At 39.4% G+C, this 18,088-nt stretch overlaps 1 pseudogene; it reads right to left on the minus strand.

Annotated features, from left to right (window-relative positions):
* Window positions 1-10,670: 10,670 nt before the first annotated feature.
* Window positions 10,671-11,327, minus strand: LOC108296653 (annotated as a pseudogene).
* Window positions 11,328-18,088: the final 6,761 nt, after the last annotated feature.

The raw sequence follows: 18,088 nt of genomic DNA on the forward strand, positions 1-18,088 counted from the left end.
TGTAACTTGGGCTTTAAGCTGGGGTTTCCGTAACAGCACCCTTTTCACAAGGTCTTGTCTGCCATTTGCGCATAGGTGTTAAAAAACACTTCCTTGCTTTATATTGGAACCAACCCCTTGCCTCCCAATTTGCTCACCTACTTAAAGGGCACTTGTAGTTCCAACATCTGACACCTATAAAACCTACCTCTCATGCAGGCTCAGGTGGTGTCTTAATATTGTTTTGCTGTATTTTATTCAGCATTTCTAGATCTGGTTGCTGGAATGTGTGTCTATTAGTTTAGACAATCACATTGCCAAAAGCAAAGTCCTCTCGTCTGAATCATGCATTCTTACCCAATGGGTTCAATTGGGTGGGAATGGAAATGCTCACCTACGTATATGCCAATGGCCTTTTGCTTTTGACAGCTCTATTGATAAATATCTCACATACCATAAAATTTGCCCTTTAGAGTAAACAATTTCATGGCTTTTAGCCCATTTATAGAGTTGTACAACAATGACCCCAATCAATTTTAGAACATTTTTATCACCACAGAAAAGCCAAACCTATTAGTATTCAATCCCCCCTTTCTCTGACCCAACCCAGCCTTAGGCAATCACTAATCTACTTTCTGTCTCTTTGGATTTGCCTACTTGGGACTTATGCTTTCATATAAATGCAATCATACAATATGCGCCCTTTTATGCCCAGCTTCTTTCACTTAGCACTATGTTTCCAAGGTCCATCTGTGTTGCAGAATATATCAGTTCTTCATTCCCTTTTATTACTGAATGATACTCCAATGCATAGCTATACCACGTTTTGTTTATCCATGTTAATGGACATTTGCATTGTTTTCACTTTTTTACAATATGAATAATATTGCTATAAACATTGGTGTGCAAGACTTTATGTAAATACATTTTTCATTTCTCTTGGGGATATATGACAATTGAAACTTTTAAGTCATATAGCAACTCCATTTTAACTTTTTGAGGAGCTAGCAAACTGTTTTCCAAAATGGTGGCACCATTTTACATTTTCACCTGCCACGTAGTATGAAGGTTCCAGGCCTTTCTTTTGATGCTAAGATGCAATGCATCCTACAGAGTCTTGTGTTAGGTTCTAAGTGTTCTGACACTTAGACCCTCTCCCTTACTGGATCGTTCTCCTTGGATGTTCCACAAACACCTCAAATCCAGTAAGTTCTAATAGAAGTCATCATTTCTCCCTTTCTCTAAATGTGCTTCTCTTGTATTCACCATCTTGCTCAGTACAGAAGTCTGGGAATTATTCTAGACACCCAAATTTTACTCATGGCCCCATTTTTAACTAATCAGTAAGGCCTGCATTTTCTTCCCTAAAAAAGTTAACAAACTCATCGTTCTTTCCTGTATCACAGCCTCAATTCTTTTTCTCACTTAAACCATTGCCATGGCCAGTGTACACAGCCCCCTGTCTGTCCTCACCTCCCTGCCACCCACCAGCCAACCCATGATGCATGTGGTCACTGTACATTGCAGAATGCGAATCCAATCATATCTTTCCCCTGCTTAATCTTTTTGATGCTTCCCTGTAACTTACAAGACAATAAGCAAACTCCACAGCAGAGCATTCAGAGTATGTATCCAGTGTAGACTGGATAAAGAAAATGTGGCAGAAATACACCATGGAATACTATGCAGCCGTAAAAAAGAATGAGTTCATGTTCTTTGCAGGGACATGAATGAAGCTGGAAACCATCATCCTCAGCAGACTAACACAGGAACAGAAAACCAAACACCTCATGTTCTCACTCATAAGTGGGAGTTGAACAATGAGAACACATGGACACAGGGAGGGGAATATCACACACCAGAGCCTGTTGGGGGGTAGGAGGAAAAGAAAGGGGGAGCATTAGGACAAATACCTAATGCCTGTGGGGCTTAAAACCTAGATGATGGGTTGACAGGTGCAGCAAACCACCATAGCACATGCATATCTATGTAACGAACTTGCATGTTGAGCACATGTATCCCAGAACTTAAGGTAAAATAAAAATAAATAAATAATAAAGGTGACATTGGTTTTAATAATATTTTTAATTTAACAAAATGCATCCAAAATGTTGTCATTTCAACATGCAATAAACATAAAACATATTGAGTTACCTTTCATTTGAAGTCTGTGAAATATTATGTGTAATTTAGACTTACAACACATTTCAGTTCAGACTAGCCACCTTTCAAATGCTCAGTAGCCACCTGTTGGTAGGAGCTACGGCACTGGACAGCACAAATACAGATCTCTTGCCAGCTTTCTATGGAGTAGCAACCAAAAGCATTCCTTAGGCAAGGTGTGCATCATATTTAATTTGTCCACAGTTCTCATTTCAAAGAAATGCCCAGTCATATATCAACCAGTTAGCAACTGTGATAACAAACAAAAAAGAAAAATATGCTAGTCTCTCTCATTTTGCTTCTAATATTAAGGTTTAATCCTCCATGCGAGTCAAAATACTGAGCTAAAAGGATAGCCATCAAATGACTTGGCTTCATCTGTTTTTCTCCTCTCAAGCAAGCAAACAACAACAGTGACAAAAAACAGTCTCTATTGTCTTTCAGCCGCTGCCTGGGAATCTCCCTTTTATCATAGAGACACATGTCAACAACTTGAATGAGAGCCGCATTGGAGAAGTGGGGAAGAGTGGAGTGTGATTCACCAAGCCCAGCGCCCAGGGGCAGAGATTGAAAACCTATGATATGAGCTAGCACAGAAATCACATTAGAAGATTGATTCATTAAGTATGTTTCACGTTCCATCCCTCGTCCCATTCAGAAATGTTGCTCCCAAAATACACCTAACTGTGCAATCCAATATTCTGTGGAGGGAAAAATACTTCCTGATTTCATGCTCTACCGCATTCAGATTGATAGGCCTGTAATTTTACCCAAAGTGGAGCAACCACAAATGCTCTTTTTTTCATATACAAACATTTAATCCCTCCTAGAAACATGCTATGCTGCAAGCCATAGGGATATCTCATCATCATGGGTTCCACAGGTTAATTATACATTGCTAAAAAGACAGCCTAATTTATTAAGTCATGAATATAAGACACTTCCAAGGGAAAAAAAGTTCTGTATTCCTAACTAAGGAGACAACAGAAAACTTGGAAATGTTTGGGTGGTTGTGACCAGACATAAATTTGGGATGTGGTGCAATTTTCATAGAAGTGAGTTGTTGTATCTGATTTGAGTTAGTGTTAGGCAAGTCATTTATCTTCACTCATCATTCCAAACATATAAGGGAAAGAGGCATAGGAGAAATAAATTGTAAGAGAAATTTGTGAGTTAAAGAAATTGGCTGTACTGCACTGAAATCTAATAGAATTGTACAGTGGAATTTGGTTTGTTCTGTTTGCAGTTTGTACTTGTATTGCTTTAGAAACATAACCTATTAGCTACTCTGCTTACGTCAGTTTACTTGAGTGGTAATACATCTGTCTGTTGTCTATTCTGATGAAATGGGAAAGTAAGGTCTCAAATATTTGTTTTTAACAGTAAAGAAGTGAACAGAATGCACCCATACTGTCTTGAACAGTAAGTGCAATACATCACGTTTAAATAAAATTTTAGGGGCAAGTGCTGTGGCTCACGCCTATAATCCCAGCACTTTGGGAGGCCGAGGTCAGGTGGATCACTCGAGTTCAGGAGTTCGAGACCAGCCTGGCCAACATGGTGAAACCCTCTCTACTAAACATATGAAAATTAGCTGGGCATGGTGGCACACGCCTGTGATTCCAGCTACTTGGGAGGCTGAGGAGAGAGAATTGCTTGAGCCCGGGGGACGGAGGTTGCAGCAAGCTGAGATCACACAACCGCACTCCAAATAAAATAAAATAAAATGAAATTTTAGGTAGTTTTAATTATGTCTGACCTTAGTCCTTTTCATCTTAATACAAGAGATAAAAACAAAAACCAACTTTCATACAGAAATATGTCTTAATGAGTCTGAACTCAGAATCAAGACACTTGGTTTGACAAACGATTACTTTCTGATTATAAATGTTTTTTATGAAAACAGAGATTAAATTAGGATTGCCCTAGAAATGATAATGGCAAACGCTTATATAAGCATATGCATTGGCATTTACTGTTATTCAAGGTGCTTTGTATTATATTAGCTTTAATTCCTACAACAGCCCTCTGATGTAGGCACTCTTTCGTTTTCCTTCTTCCTTTACAGATGAGAAAATATAGGCACAGAGAGGTTGAATAACTTGTTCAAGTTCACCCAATTTTTAACGTGGAGCTGAGATTCAAAATCCAGGCTGGAACCAGAGGCTGGCCCTCAACTGTCTCTGTAACATGTGGTCGTTATTCCCGTGAGTGGGCAGAGCCCTTAGGTTAAAAGTTATGTTGCTCTTTAAAATATCTTCTTCCACGCGTCCCAAATTCCTATTAGTAGGGTCTGTTCTTCCAATAAACAGCTAACAAGAATTCCCTAATTTGTTCTTCCAATAAACAGCTAACGAGAATTCCCTAATTTAATGCAAATGTTGTCAGACTGACATTAATGTTACCATAGCTTACACAGTAGCCCAAAATATTTAGCAGCTTTGATGACAATTTTTAAATGTTTCTTAGCTATAAGGCATGAAACCCTGAGGAAGTTCAATACAGGAGAGAGAAGTTTCTTGGATCAGAAGAAGGGATCTAGAAAAATATGGAATCAACCTGGGGATAGCAGAAAAGAAAAGAATATGTAAGAAACAAAGCAAGAAAGCCAAAGATAGTACACGACCCTGGTGTATCTATCTTCAGCCAAAAGCGAACCCTGCCCAAAGCCCAATGAGGTATTAAAAACTCCAACCCAATAAAGATTAAACAAAAATTGAAAGCTACCTGTTAATCTAAGCATCCTATTTAAATTTCTCAATTAATTACTCTGTAGCTATAAGAATAATAATAGCAGTATTTCAAACACATATGGACCAACAAAATGTGTTCTAAACATTTTCTAGGATTATTTTATTAAATGCTCATGTAACCAACCCTGTACAAATTTTATTATTAGTGTCATCATTTTAAAGATGAAAATATTGAATTATTATTATTGTTATTATTATTATTTTGAGACAGAGTCTCACTCTGTTGTCCAGGCTGGAGTGCAGCGGCACAATCTCGGCTCACTGCAACCTCTGCCTCCTGGGTTCAAGTGATTCTCCTGCCTCACCCTCCTGAGTAGCTGAGATTACAGGTGCCCACCACCACGCCCAGCTAATTTTTGTATTTTTACTAGAGATGGGGTTTTACCATGTTGGCCAGGCTGGTCTTAAATTGCTGAACTGAAGTGATCCACCTGCCTCAGCCTTCCAAAGTGCTGGGATTATAGATGTGAGCCACCATGACTGCCTGGCTCGAATTGTGTTATATAATATTATGATATATGTTGATTTTTATAATAATCAAAATTCTATGTGATATGCAAGATGACCTAAAGTGAAACAGTAGACTCAGTAAATAATAGGAAAAAATTTTAAGAGATCATTAAGATTCCCCATTTCTCTTCAATATCTTTTTAATATTTGATCTTTTTACAAACAAGCCACTAACCTGCACTTGTAACAATAGCATTACATTTAAAATAAATAATTCTTTTATTGGAAAGCTTTATGGTGTAGAGAGGGGTAGGGGAAATTTGCATGTGTTTTATTTTTTTAGTATCCACATTCTCTTTCCCCATCCTTAAACGCCGATCAATAGTCACAATGCATTTAAAAGTTTGTACTTTAAAACTGAGTGTGAAAGTTAATTCCAGCTAAACACCCTGCAACTGGTTCATGTAGATGATCACAGAACGCAGCTCACAGACAGATGGCCCCTTAGGCTCGAAGGACAGAGGGTCATCTTGTAGTTCCTTCCAAAATAAGTTATCCTGAAAAGGAATAACCTCCCCTTTTAAGTTTAGCTTCCTATGGAAATTAACTCTGAGTCCCCTGGAAAAATACTACTACGGCAATGCAGGATTAATTTTTTATATTCTAACACATTGGACCATTACTTCAATGGTTCTTAATCTTTTTGGTATTGTGCACTCCATGGAGAAATGCATGCAAGCTGAGAAAGATCTCCTCCAGAAAAAAGCGCATAGACACATACATACAACTTCAGGAATTCCATAGACCCAATGAAGCCTATATCTGCTGCATACTCTGTAAAAGGTCATAGACCCAGATTAAGAACAATCGAGTTCAGTCCAAAGCCTAAGAGATATTAGATGTCAGGAGTGGGGTGGGGAATGTATCTTTGAAACATCTAAATTCATGTAACAAAACATCCTTAGCTCCTACGTGGATGTTGGAATCTATCTTGAGACACATTTATTTAAAAAACCTCCTAGAACAATAGAAGAGAATTATCTTTCAAGCACTTCACCACTGGCCTTCTCTTTATTTTATAGTGATGTGTCCTTTTGCAGTGAGTCTCTCTCTTAGGAATATATACAAGAGAATGAATCAAGTTCACCTGTAACATAAGGGGAAAGGGATGTTGTTAATTAACAGCAGGGCAATTCAAACTTCTTCTTCACCCTCGGGAGGAATACCCAGGTGTGCTGAGACAGATATGCTTGGAGAAAGAAAAGAGATGCTCTATAGTCAAACACACAGCACCAGGCCTTCTTTCATGAATTGATTTTCCCACTGGGTGACATCCTGGCAATTTCTGTTACCCAACCAATGATATAACTAAGTAGATGAAGCTGAAAGCTGGGTCAGATAAAAAAAGAATGTTTAATCTAACAAAAGCAGCCTCAGTTTTTGCCATGAAGGGAAGCTGATTTAACAGGCAGTAGCAGATTAAATAGGAAGCAGAAACAGGGAGAAAAATCATATTAAACCATTAAGAAATGAAGATAGAGGAATGTCACAATGCCAATTATTTGGAGAAAAAGCACAACATTACCATAGAACTTTCAACAATAAGATAAATGATATCTGCTTAAGATGTACAAAAATAGGTCTTTTGTTCACAGTATATATTTTAAATTAAATGCTATTGTTTAATTAATAGACTATAACTTCATGTATTAAAGAAAAGCATAAAGTCATATGATTATTTTAGGCCACAAAGTTACTTACTCTGAATCTCAAAAACAGGGACAGCCAATGTGTTTCAAATTACGGAACATGAACCACCTATTCTCGAATTATCAGGGGTGTTTTTTAAAATTCAGATTCTTGGGCCCCACTGACCTATCCAAAACCAGATAAAAAACTTTATGGGTAAAGTATAGGAATCCTCATTTTAACAACCTCCCAAGTAAGAAATGTGCTAAAATATGAGAACCATTAATTTGTACCCTCATTTGGAAAGCTCCAGAAAACATCATCATAAGAAAGTAGCTCTCCAGGCTGGGTGTGGTGGCTCATGCCTGTAATCCCAGCATTTTGGGAGGCCAAGGCAGGCGGATCACCTGAGCTCAGGAGTTCAAGACCAGCCTGGCCCAATATGGTGAAACTCCATCTCTATTAAGAATACAAAAATTAGCCAGGCATGGTGGCAGTCACCTGTAATCCCAGCTACTCAGAAAGCTGAGGCAGAATCACTTGAACCCAGGAGGCAGAGGATGCAGTAAGCAGAGATCACACCACTGTACTCCAGGCTGGAGGACAGAGCGAGACTCCATCTCAAGAAAAAAAAAAAAAAAAAAAAAGGAAGTAGCTTTCCATAAGAACACCCTTTTTTCCCCCATTGCTGTAGAACAGGATTCTTCTTTCTTATTCATTCTCCTTCCTCCCTACACTAAAATCTCCTTTATTATTTGGTAGCTCTCACCTTTAACTTATTCTTCACCCTAGTGAATCCCAGACTGGTTTCCGGAGGGCTCTTCATCCCCTCTACACTCTTATATTTTCTTTACTGCTTCTAATTGACAAGATAGTTCTCTCTGGTCCACTCCATCCCAGCTCCCAGGTTCCCATGGCAGAGGTCTAGCCCATCCCCACTGTCAAAACAGCTGGCTTTGGTGACATTGAAATAAAAGAAATTTTACTTTCATCTTTTTTTATGTCCAAAGACACATCCATCTCTCCCTCATATATCTTTACCTACTATATCTAAGTAGAAACATAAGAAGGGAAGGGACAGGGTTGCAGAAACGAATTTTCTAAAAAAAAAAAAAAAAAAAAAAAAAAATCTGTTTATTATTAAGACTATAGTCAAATTACCAAGGATCAGAAAGAGATTGAAAGCAAAAGACATAACAAAATTTAGGGAAAACAAGAGGTCCAATTCTTATATCACTCAGAATAGAGAGGTGGTTGGAGAATCCATGCTGCACCAATAATAGCCATTCAGGACTTCTGTTTGTAAGAAGTCCCTCACTTCAATTCCTGCTTCAATTCCTTCTGTTCTTGCTCATTTACTTCAATTCCTACTCATCCCATCACACCAACACCCAACTCCAGGCTTCAGCTTGCAAGTTGACTTGGAAGAATTTGGAGCCATCCAACTCATTGCTCAATAGAGAATAGCAGTTAGAAGTAGGAGTAAGCCTTCTTCTAAGTAGCAATGGTCTATTGTCACAAGATGAGTGCTAAACCTTTCTATAGAGACTCTTCACTGACATTCGCGAATTTCATCTGCAGCATGTCACGGTCAGATTCAATCAAAGTTTAACAATCTTTTGTTCGTCAACCTGAAACATAACCATTATTTATTCATTTCATCAGTTAGATTCTATTTACAAAATTAAGACCAGTTCTCAGAATTATAACAGTTTTATCACAGACAATTTGTATGTGTTCAGCTGCCTCTAAACATAGAGGCCACTGATGGCTTCTCAAAAACCAATGGGCTTTTTCCTACATCCATAAAGGAAGGATGATAATATCTATCTTGAATGCATTCTTGTGAAGATTTAAGTGGCAAATATTTATTAAACTTTTCCTTTTTTTGTTGTTTTTTTGAGACGGAGTCTTGCACTGGAGTGCAGTGGCACCATCTTGGCTCACTGCAACCTCCACCTCCTGGGTTCAAGCGATTCTCCTGTCTTAGCCTCCCAAGTAGCTGGGATTACAAGTGCCTGCCACCACACCTAGCTAATTTTTTGTATTTTTAGTAGAGACAGGGTTTCACCATGTTGGTCAGGCTGGTCTCAAACTCCTGACCTTATGATCTGTCTGCCTTGGCCCCCTAAAGTGCTGGGATTACAGGTTTGAGCCACCATGCCTGGCTCTTATTGAATTTTTCTATATGCCAGGCACTACTGACACATAGACCGTGCCCGTAAGCAACATAAAGTCTGCCTAGGAAGACCCACAGGAAAGCAAACAATTCTATTACCTTGCAGTAAGTGCCCTGGAGATAGTGGAGGTGGTGGTGAATAAAGAGCGCAAATATCTTAGAGCAACACACAAACCGTTCTTGGGGAGAAGAAATATTCAAGGAAGGTGTGGCAGAGGTGCTGATACCCAAAGAAGAAGCTGGTATTTGGAAAGCGGGATGAAACTGAGAGCAGGCAGGGGGCTTGTCAACACAGAGAGGACATCAAGAGCAAGTCCTAGAGGCAAGCCAGATGCAGTACACCAAAGATTTGCAAGCAGGCAGAGTGACCAGGGAAGAGAGGTGCAGTGACAGTGTGAGGTGAGGGCGGAGCAGGGAGGGAGTTCAGCTCCAGACGGTGGAGAGGTAGGAAGCCATCAGATCCAAAAGAGCATTTCCTGTACCTAGGCTCCTGTACTGAGGTGGGCTAGACTCATGTCCCGAAGACACGGACAGCCGTTGAATGGCATCAGGCAGGAAGATGACACCCTCAGATTCCACTTAGGAAGATCACTCTAACAAAAGTGAAGATGAGCTGTCACGGGCAGTATCTGGCACTTAGTAGATTCCAGTGGCGGACAGCTGGCACTGTTTATTAAATAATTTGCCTCTTGTTGGCTGGCATAACACATTTGTTCTCTTTAGGGGGCACTTTTTTTTTCTGTCAGAAAATATATTTATTATTGCTAGTGAGTGAAGTAAAGACCTCAGTATATAACAATGGAGGTTATATAAACCAAGGTTGCCTTTGTCTTGCTAATCATACACATTAGTCCTGTAAAAGAAGTACATCTTCTCTCCTGTTTGCTTCCTTGCTTGCAGGATCACCAGAAGTTAAAATGAAATCACTGTTATATAATCAAAGGAAACAAGAAAAAGCAAGAAAACCAGCATGCCACAGCCTAGACAATTCCACCCAGCACTGCTACCCTGATATTTATGTTTTCCGGCTCTCTCCTGTCCCCACTCCAATTACTTTTGCCCACACCCCCAGCCCATGCCATCCCGCTTTCTTAGGGTGGAGGCTCACCAAATGATGGGGCTTGCCTAGAAGAGAAACATTTTATGGTCCGTAGAAGTTGAAGAGAAAGTACCAAAAGGTGGAGAAGGCTGCCCTTCCCTTTTAATCATCATAAAAGGGGTTTACTAATACTGAAAAGCATCCCCTGATGACTGATCCTGACCTAGGCTTCAGCTGCCCTTCAAATTGCTGCCAATCAAAATGTGATATGATTCTACTGAATTCATTCTTCGCTGTCTGTCTTGAGTGGTCTTCTCATTAGTGCTCTTCTCTTTAAATGGGTTTTCTTACGAGGAAAACAAAACACTCCCTCTCTGAAATTAACATTGAACATGTTTTGCTTGTTCTAAAAGTTTTTTTATATTCCTTCCTCAAGCATGGTCTGGCATGATTGACCCTGTGCATATACCAGAGCAGAGCATTGGAGGGTCTGGTAGGTGTTTTTGTGGTAACACTGAAGAATTTTGGCCTGCAGGTCAGCACAGACTGATGAGACTCATATGCTTGAACCTTGCTTCCGTCTCTTCAGCAGCTTTCTGATACTGTTCAGTGGTGACTTTGTAGAACTCTGAGTCTAGCCAGCTGCACTTTGCAGAGTGTGACCTGCTTCGTGAGCACTAGCTCTTTCTCTTCCGGCTGCCTAGCCAGGTAACCTTAGCACATTCCTTCTGGCTTAACATCCTCTCTTGAAGGGTGGCTCTGGTTAACTCCCCATTGGCAGGGGCCCTGTCTCGGTCCAGCTCTTTGGTTTGCTTTAGTCATTTCTGATCTTCAGTTTCTTTCTTGGCTTGCTTCATGTTAGCTCCTCCGCTACGCTTCTTTTCAATTCTTCATCAGAAACCGAGGCATCATAAGCACCAGAATACCACTGAGACTTTGAACCAGATGGAGAGGATTCCTTCATTCGATCAATCGCATTTTCTGAAAGCCCAATGCCCTTTGCTATGGGGATGGGTGATGTTCTCATTTTTGTCTGCTTGAAGGTGACCCAGTGGGTGCTGGAGGTCCCACGCATGGCTTCTGTTCCTGCCCCCACAGAGACCTAGCATAGAACCACAAGCACTTCAGGTCCCCCGTGCCCACACTCGTGTGGAGGGGCCTGGATTCCTTCTGCGCAGAGCACGACCTAGGAGATACTTTTCAAGTGAGCTTTCTCTTCCTGAGGCAGTGTGTACATTGCGTAATGCATTGTAAATTGTGGTATTGGCATTCTACCCATCCAATTCTGAATAATGTCAGAATGTAACATGTGAGCGACAGCTCATGACCGTTCATGTTGCTACAAACACACCTGGGGTTATGGCACTGTGGACCTGGTTTCTTGCTAAGTCTATGATGGTGAGGACTCCCTGCAATTCAGCTTGGCGTTTTAAGTACTCGACTGTTTTGAGGAAGAGGGAGGACAGTTGACCGATCGCCGTCATTACTCATGATTGTAACCTAAACTTGTGGCCTTCCTCCTGCCAGTCACAGGAGTAACACGTGAGGCATGGGCCTGAAGGAGGCAGGGCCTGAAACAGAACACACCCACACAGACCCAGCTCCAGGTGGAAGCCAACAGCCTAGAAACCCAGTTATTTTCTTGTCTCCCGGTGACACTAGGCAGCTTTGCTCTCATGTTAATAAAGGAGAATTGCTGTTGGTTGTCACTTTTTAAAATTTTAAGGCTAAAATTGAATTCCATCTGCCAGAGCGTTGCTTATAGTACACGCAGGAGAAAGGAACGTGGTAAGGTCATTTATTTTTCCTAACGTTCATGAGATGGTCTGTTGAGGGGGGAGCTAGGGGAGGAACAATGGGAGGGAGGTGGGGGAGGGATAACGTGGGGAGAAATATCAGGTTGGTGATGGGGGGGGTAGCAGCAAACCACCTTGCCGTGAATGTACCCATGCAACAATCTTGCATGATCTGCACATGTACCCCAGAATCTAAAGTACAATTTAAAAAAAAAAAGAAAAATCCACCAAAAAAATCCTGCCACATTTATTCAGAGACATTATGCAAATATGTATCAAGTACTTTTTAAAATATTTTACCACTGGGATAAGTATTATGGATGTAGCAAATAAATGCAAAATTTTTAATGAAAAAAGATACCTATGCGTGCTGAAAAGATACAAAAGAGATATGAAGAGACGTGTGTATGTTTTTGTTTGTCTCACTCCATTATTATTATTATATAGTCGTCTGTGTTTACTGTTTATTAATGAGCACTACTACTACTAATATTTATTTAGTGCTTCCAGTGTCTTATAAATGTATAAATGCCTTACATCATGTTGTTTAATATTCCCAATAAATCTATGAAGTACTGAGTATTAATAGCCACAGTTTACAGATAGGAAACTGTAACATAAAGAAACTACATGACTTGTTCATGGCCACATAATTCAGACGTCGTAGAGCAGTGACTCACCAACTCCATGTTCTGTTCCCCTTCCCTTCATATGCTGCCACAATGAATATGAAAATAAATGAAATACATATGCTGACCTCAAGAAAAGAAAAATCTTGTTGTAGAGAGAAAACTATACTTGCATAAAATACCGAATTACGATATGAGCAAATAAAAGAGCCGCCATTAAGCCACTGCCAGGTGAATAGAGCAGAGTCAATAAAAATTCAAAAGTGGGCACGATTCCACAAACTGGAGAAGCCCAAGGATCATTATGGCTTTGGCCACTTTGAATTGGTTCTATAGGGGTATAAAAGGATGGAGAACCCTGCAGGCCCTGGGAGGAAGAGGGCATGGTGTGGGAATGTCTATGAAGAGCATTAGGAGAGTGAGTCAGCCAGTTTGGCTGGAGAGGGAGGGTAAGGATTGACTGACACAGTCAGTTTGCAAAAGGCTTCTCATGTCAGGGCATTTGCCTTCAGCCAATGGGAAAACCAAAAGGACACAGAAAGAGACTTTCTGATGTCACTGAACGGGCAAGGGTTTCAGAGCCAAAAAGGTCTAAACCTAATCCCATACTCCAGGTGTGACCTCAGGCAAATGACTTACTCTCAGGACACTTTGGTTTCTATAAAATGGAAATGAAAAATAAAATATTTACCTTGCAAGGTATTTTGTGGATTAGAGATCATTTGCATGCAGTACATAACACTATGCTTGGCACAAAGCGACTTGTCAGTAAATAGCGGCTCTCACTCATTTTATTCACACGTTTGTCACATTGATTCCATTGTTTAAAATACTTTTGATCTTCTCACTGATTATTTCCCTCAGGCAGAGACCGTGTATTCATTGCAAAGGAAAATCAGACTTGTTATTTTTTTAAATGGGAATTGAGTTTTTCCTACTTTAAATGTACCAAAAAACCATTCATAATCCAAGCACCTTAACATTAGCATTTGGTGTGTTTTCTTTCACATGGTTTTCAGTGGGTATTGCACGTTGTTTTATTACCCATAATCATAGTATTTCAATCATCGATACATATTTCATATGTATCATACATACAAATCGATACATATTTCTTGTCATTGATTTTTTATTGATCTATTAATTTTGCTAAATATTATAAATATTGACAACGTATTTTACCAGATTCAATTTCAAATGGGTTTTATTTGTTACAAATATAAAATTTAACTCAGAAGTTAGAGATTTTTCATATTATTGTAAAATAACCCACACCTTTTAAAAAATTCTTATAAAGCACAAGTCACAAGTCACAAGTCACTGTTCTATTCCTCAGTGGGAGTTTCTAGTCTAATAAAGTACAGTTCCTGCCTTCATTCTCACAGAGCTTCCTAGGGAAGATAAAATAAGGTTACAAATAAGGTTAAAAATAATATAAAATGGTGTCCTATGGGACATGAATACAATTTCAAGATGTTTCCAAAGCTGTTATTGGACCATTTTGCACATTATTGAATATCTTGTAGAGCATTCCAAAGTTATCTTAACCGAGGGGCTCAGGCTCAATTGAGTGCATAAATCCAAGCGGATGTGCTAGAAACCTGTTACTTTATTTTATAGTCACTCTCCCTCCATCTGGAGTGAGAAAAATAGATGCACTTTCCCACTCATCCACTTTGCCTGTCATTTCTGGCCACTCCGTGAACGTTTTGTAACCTGGGAGGGAAAGAAGTCTTTGAAGAACAGGACTGAGTTCTTTTTTTTTAGGGACATACAATGTTGACAGAAATACACTCCAGAGGAATTTAATGCAGCTTTTTTTGGTTCCGGGCACAGCTCCTTTAGTGCATCAGTAAATGAAAAATGAGCACGGGAAGGTCCTGACAGCAGGAGAGGGCCGCAGAGAGCTCTCGCCTCCAAACCAACGACTGGATTCTACTGTACAAACAGAGAAACGTCTGTGAACTCCTCACCTTTGAAAGGTAAACACCGAGAAGGAAATACTCCTCCCACGTGCTTTGAAGCATTCACCTTGCAAAGGAAAAGGGACTTCTTTAAAGAGTTCTTCATGCAGAGAAAAGAGGAAGTTCTTTGAAGTCTGGGCTAATTTTGGGTCACCATGAAACTAGCCATCCTTCTATCTACAAGATCCCCTGACCCTTTGGACCAAAAACAATAGAACCACAACCAGGTTACTTCATCAGTGTGAACAAAAACTAAAAATAAAAATCTCCAGGAAACATACAAAAACCATAACCCCCAAGAGGCAGCTCTCTTTCACCTCTCTCTCTTCCCTTCTCATTCCTTAGCTAAAAGGTAAGCCATTCATTGGGGACAGAGTAATAAAAAGATTTGCATGATAGGAAAGGTATACCTACGTCATGTACAGTGGCTCACTCCTGCAATCCCAGTAGTCTGGGAGGCCAAGGTGGAGGATCACTTGAGCCCAAGAGTTTGAGACCAGTCTGGGCAACGTAACGAGATACTGTCTCTACAAAAACTAGAAAAGAAAAACAAAAAAAAAGATATACCTTCATCAATGTAAGAGATCCAGATAATGTAACATCTCTTTGTTTTTGATTAATTTAGTACTCACAGCCAGGATCCAAGAGTTAAGTATCTCTCTGATTTAACCTCGAATCACACATTAAATAGCTTATTGGAGTCTCTCTGGGGAGGGCTCCAGGAAGACAGCTGCAAAATTCTCAGAAGAACGGGCCACTTGGAATGTCCTGTTGATTCCTCCATTTCTCTGAATGGTTCACCAGCCCCCAGCCCAGTAGCTTCTGAGCTAATTCAATCCCTGCAGAGATGCTGAGCTACAATACTGTTAGGGTTCTTCCAAGCAGTTACAGCAAGGAGAAAAGCACCTTAGGCCATCTCCATGACCAATGAATAGGTGTTGAATAGGTGTCGATGATATGCACCAGGAACTTTGAAAAAAAAGTTTTGGAGGAACATAAAAGCTAAACATTTTATTTTGTGACATCTAGTTATGCAATTGCCATGCTTGCTAAAAGGATACGTTTATTGTGACACATAGTGTATCAGTGCGGCTTCCTCCCCTGCTTCTCTATGTCTGTGGAGCTAGCAAGGATAAGGTGATGGAACTGTCTGCCATGTGGGCCCGACAGCTGTGACTCCCGTGGAATGACTGGCAATACACAGCATATCCCCTAAGTCATGGCTAGGAGGCTCTCAATGCACATAAATCTGGGCAAATAGAATTGAAAATTGACATGACTTTTTATCAGTTTGTAGAGGCTTAGGCTAAAAGTCCATGATAAGTTAATATCTCTTTCTAAAAAAAAAATACCAAATGCTATATATAAATAATTCATTAGATACATCATAGGTTGCCTCATGCTTGAGAACTTGAAAGAAAAATTCTCAAAACTTTCTTCAATGTTTAGCATGATTTAAAATTATGTGAGTAATCTTCCCTATATTGTAAATCTGAGGAAAATATTCTGAATATACACGATATAGTTACAGGACAAATAAAAGTACACACTCTAGGTAGCAGATAGGGAGGGTGTATACAGACCTTTCCATCTCAAGATGTGGTTCAGATCATAGATAGGAAGATTCAAGTAGAGTTCAAACAAATTCAATGAATATTTTGTTCTTGACTAAATGCCAGACACTTATCTCTGCCTTTGTGGAAATTACAGAGGAGGAGTTCAGATGAAAATATACATATCAATTCACAAAGGCTGACAAAAGGTAAGTTAGAAGTACTCTGTGGATTTTTTCTGAGCCTTCAAGGATAACAGAAAGGGATTTGATGATAAGACAGTTGCTAAAAACATTGCCCCTATGAGGAATGCCAGCTAATCACAGCAATGACTTGGTCCTGTATGACACTCTCATTTGTCTGTCTCAGTCTCTTATATCTAATTTCATTTTTGCTCTTTTGTTTAATTTTTTACATTTATTTAGCATTTTATATCATTTTCACCCCATAACATCTGTTGGGGATGGGTATTTTTACCCAAATTTTACAACTTAGCAATCTAGTTTCATAATTTTCTCTCAGTAAAGTAACTAATAATGAGGAGAACCAAAACTTGAGCCTGGTTAGTCAGAATCTCAATCCTGACAATTCTGCTGTATATCATACCAGTCACTGTATAGGCATTCCCAGGTGTCAAATAGATCATATTCACATATTTTATTCTGAAATCTGAATTTAATCCTTATGGAAACCACTTTTAAATGACAGTTGAGTTCCCGACTGGTTTATGAAGGATGATTTAACCCATAACGTAAATGAATTACTATAGACTTGTTAGAACTCTGAGACAGGGGAACAAGAGATTTGTGATGATAGCCCTTCAAACAACCAGAGGCATCTGCCTTTGTACAAAAGGTGCTTAGCATGCAGAATGAAGCTATAATCGGTGGAATTGCACATTACATTTCAGAAGGAAGTAGAAAGAAATAGCCAGTATAGGGAGAAGATCCTTTAGGACAAGAAGTCAGGCATATCCGGGAATCTACCATTGAGTGACTTGCACCTGAGACCCTCTTGATTTTCATAGCTTCTTTTCTTCCTCCACTTAAAAAAATTGTAAAATATAATGCATGTATAATAAAGTACACAGCATATCAATATAGAACTCAGTGCATTACCATAAATTGAAAACCAGTGTAAACACCTCAAAGTTCAAGAAATAAAGCAGTGGCAGCATTCTACAGTACTCCCCTTCTGCTGCGTTTCACTCTAAATCCTGCTGACCTGCTTTGGAAAAAATACTCTGCCTATTTTTGTAGTACTCACTTCCTTGCTCTTCTTTATCGCTTTACTGCCCACGCTTATATACCTAAAATCTTTAATAAAGTTTTGCCTATTTGTTAAATTTTCCGTAAATAGGATCACACAGTAAGCCTTTAAAAAAATCTAGTTTCTTTCACCCAATGCTGTTTGTGACATTCACCTATGTTTCTGAGCAGAGCGCTGATTCATTTATTTTCATTACAGTATAAATGCCACTGGACAAGCACTTCCACTATCGTGTTGATGGTTTTTCACAAGGAAAAATAATCCGGAAGTGATCATTCTTGTTTATGACAGTCACACATTTTCATTGGGTATACACCAAGAAATCGAAGTGCAGATCACAATGCTTAATTAAAATGCTTGATTTAAATTAATGTAATGTAATGAATTTACATTGATTAATGTAAATGCTTAATTTAAATAGATGAGGCCAAAATGCTTTTCAGTGTGGTTGTACCAATTTTTACTGCCACGTGCGATGTGTTAGAGAGTTCCACTGTTTGCATCATTGGCAACACTTGGCAGTTGTTTTCACTTTAGCTATTCTGGTGAATGAGTAGTGTTATATCATTGTGGTTTTAAACAGCGTTTCCCTGGTTCCTGATAAGATTATAAAATGTATACGTTT

Source organism: Cebus imitator, unplaced genomic scaffold (genome assembly GCF_001604975.1).
Source record: "Cebus imitator isolate Cc_AM_T3 unplaced genomic scaffold, Cebus_imitator-1.0 Scaffold20, whole genome shotgun sequence".
Taxonomy (NCBI): domain Eukaryota; kingdom Metazoa; phylum Chordata; class Mammalia; order Primates; family Cebidae; genus Cebus; species Cebus imitator.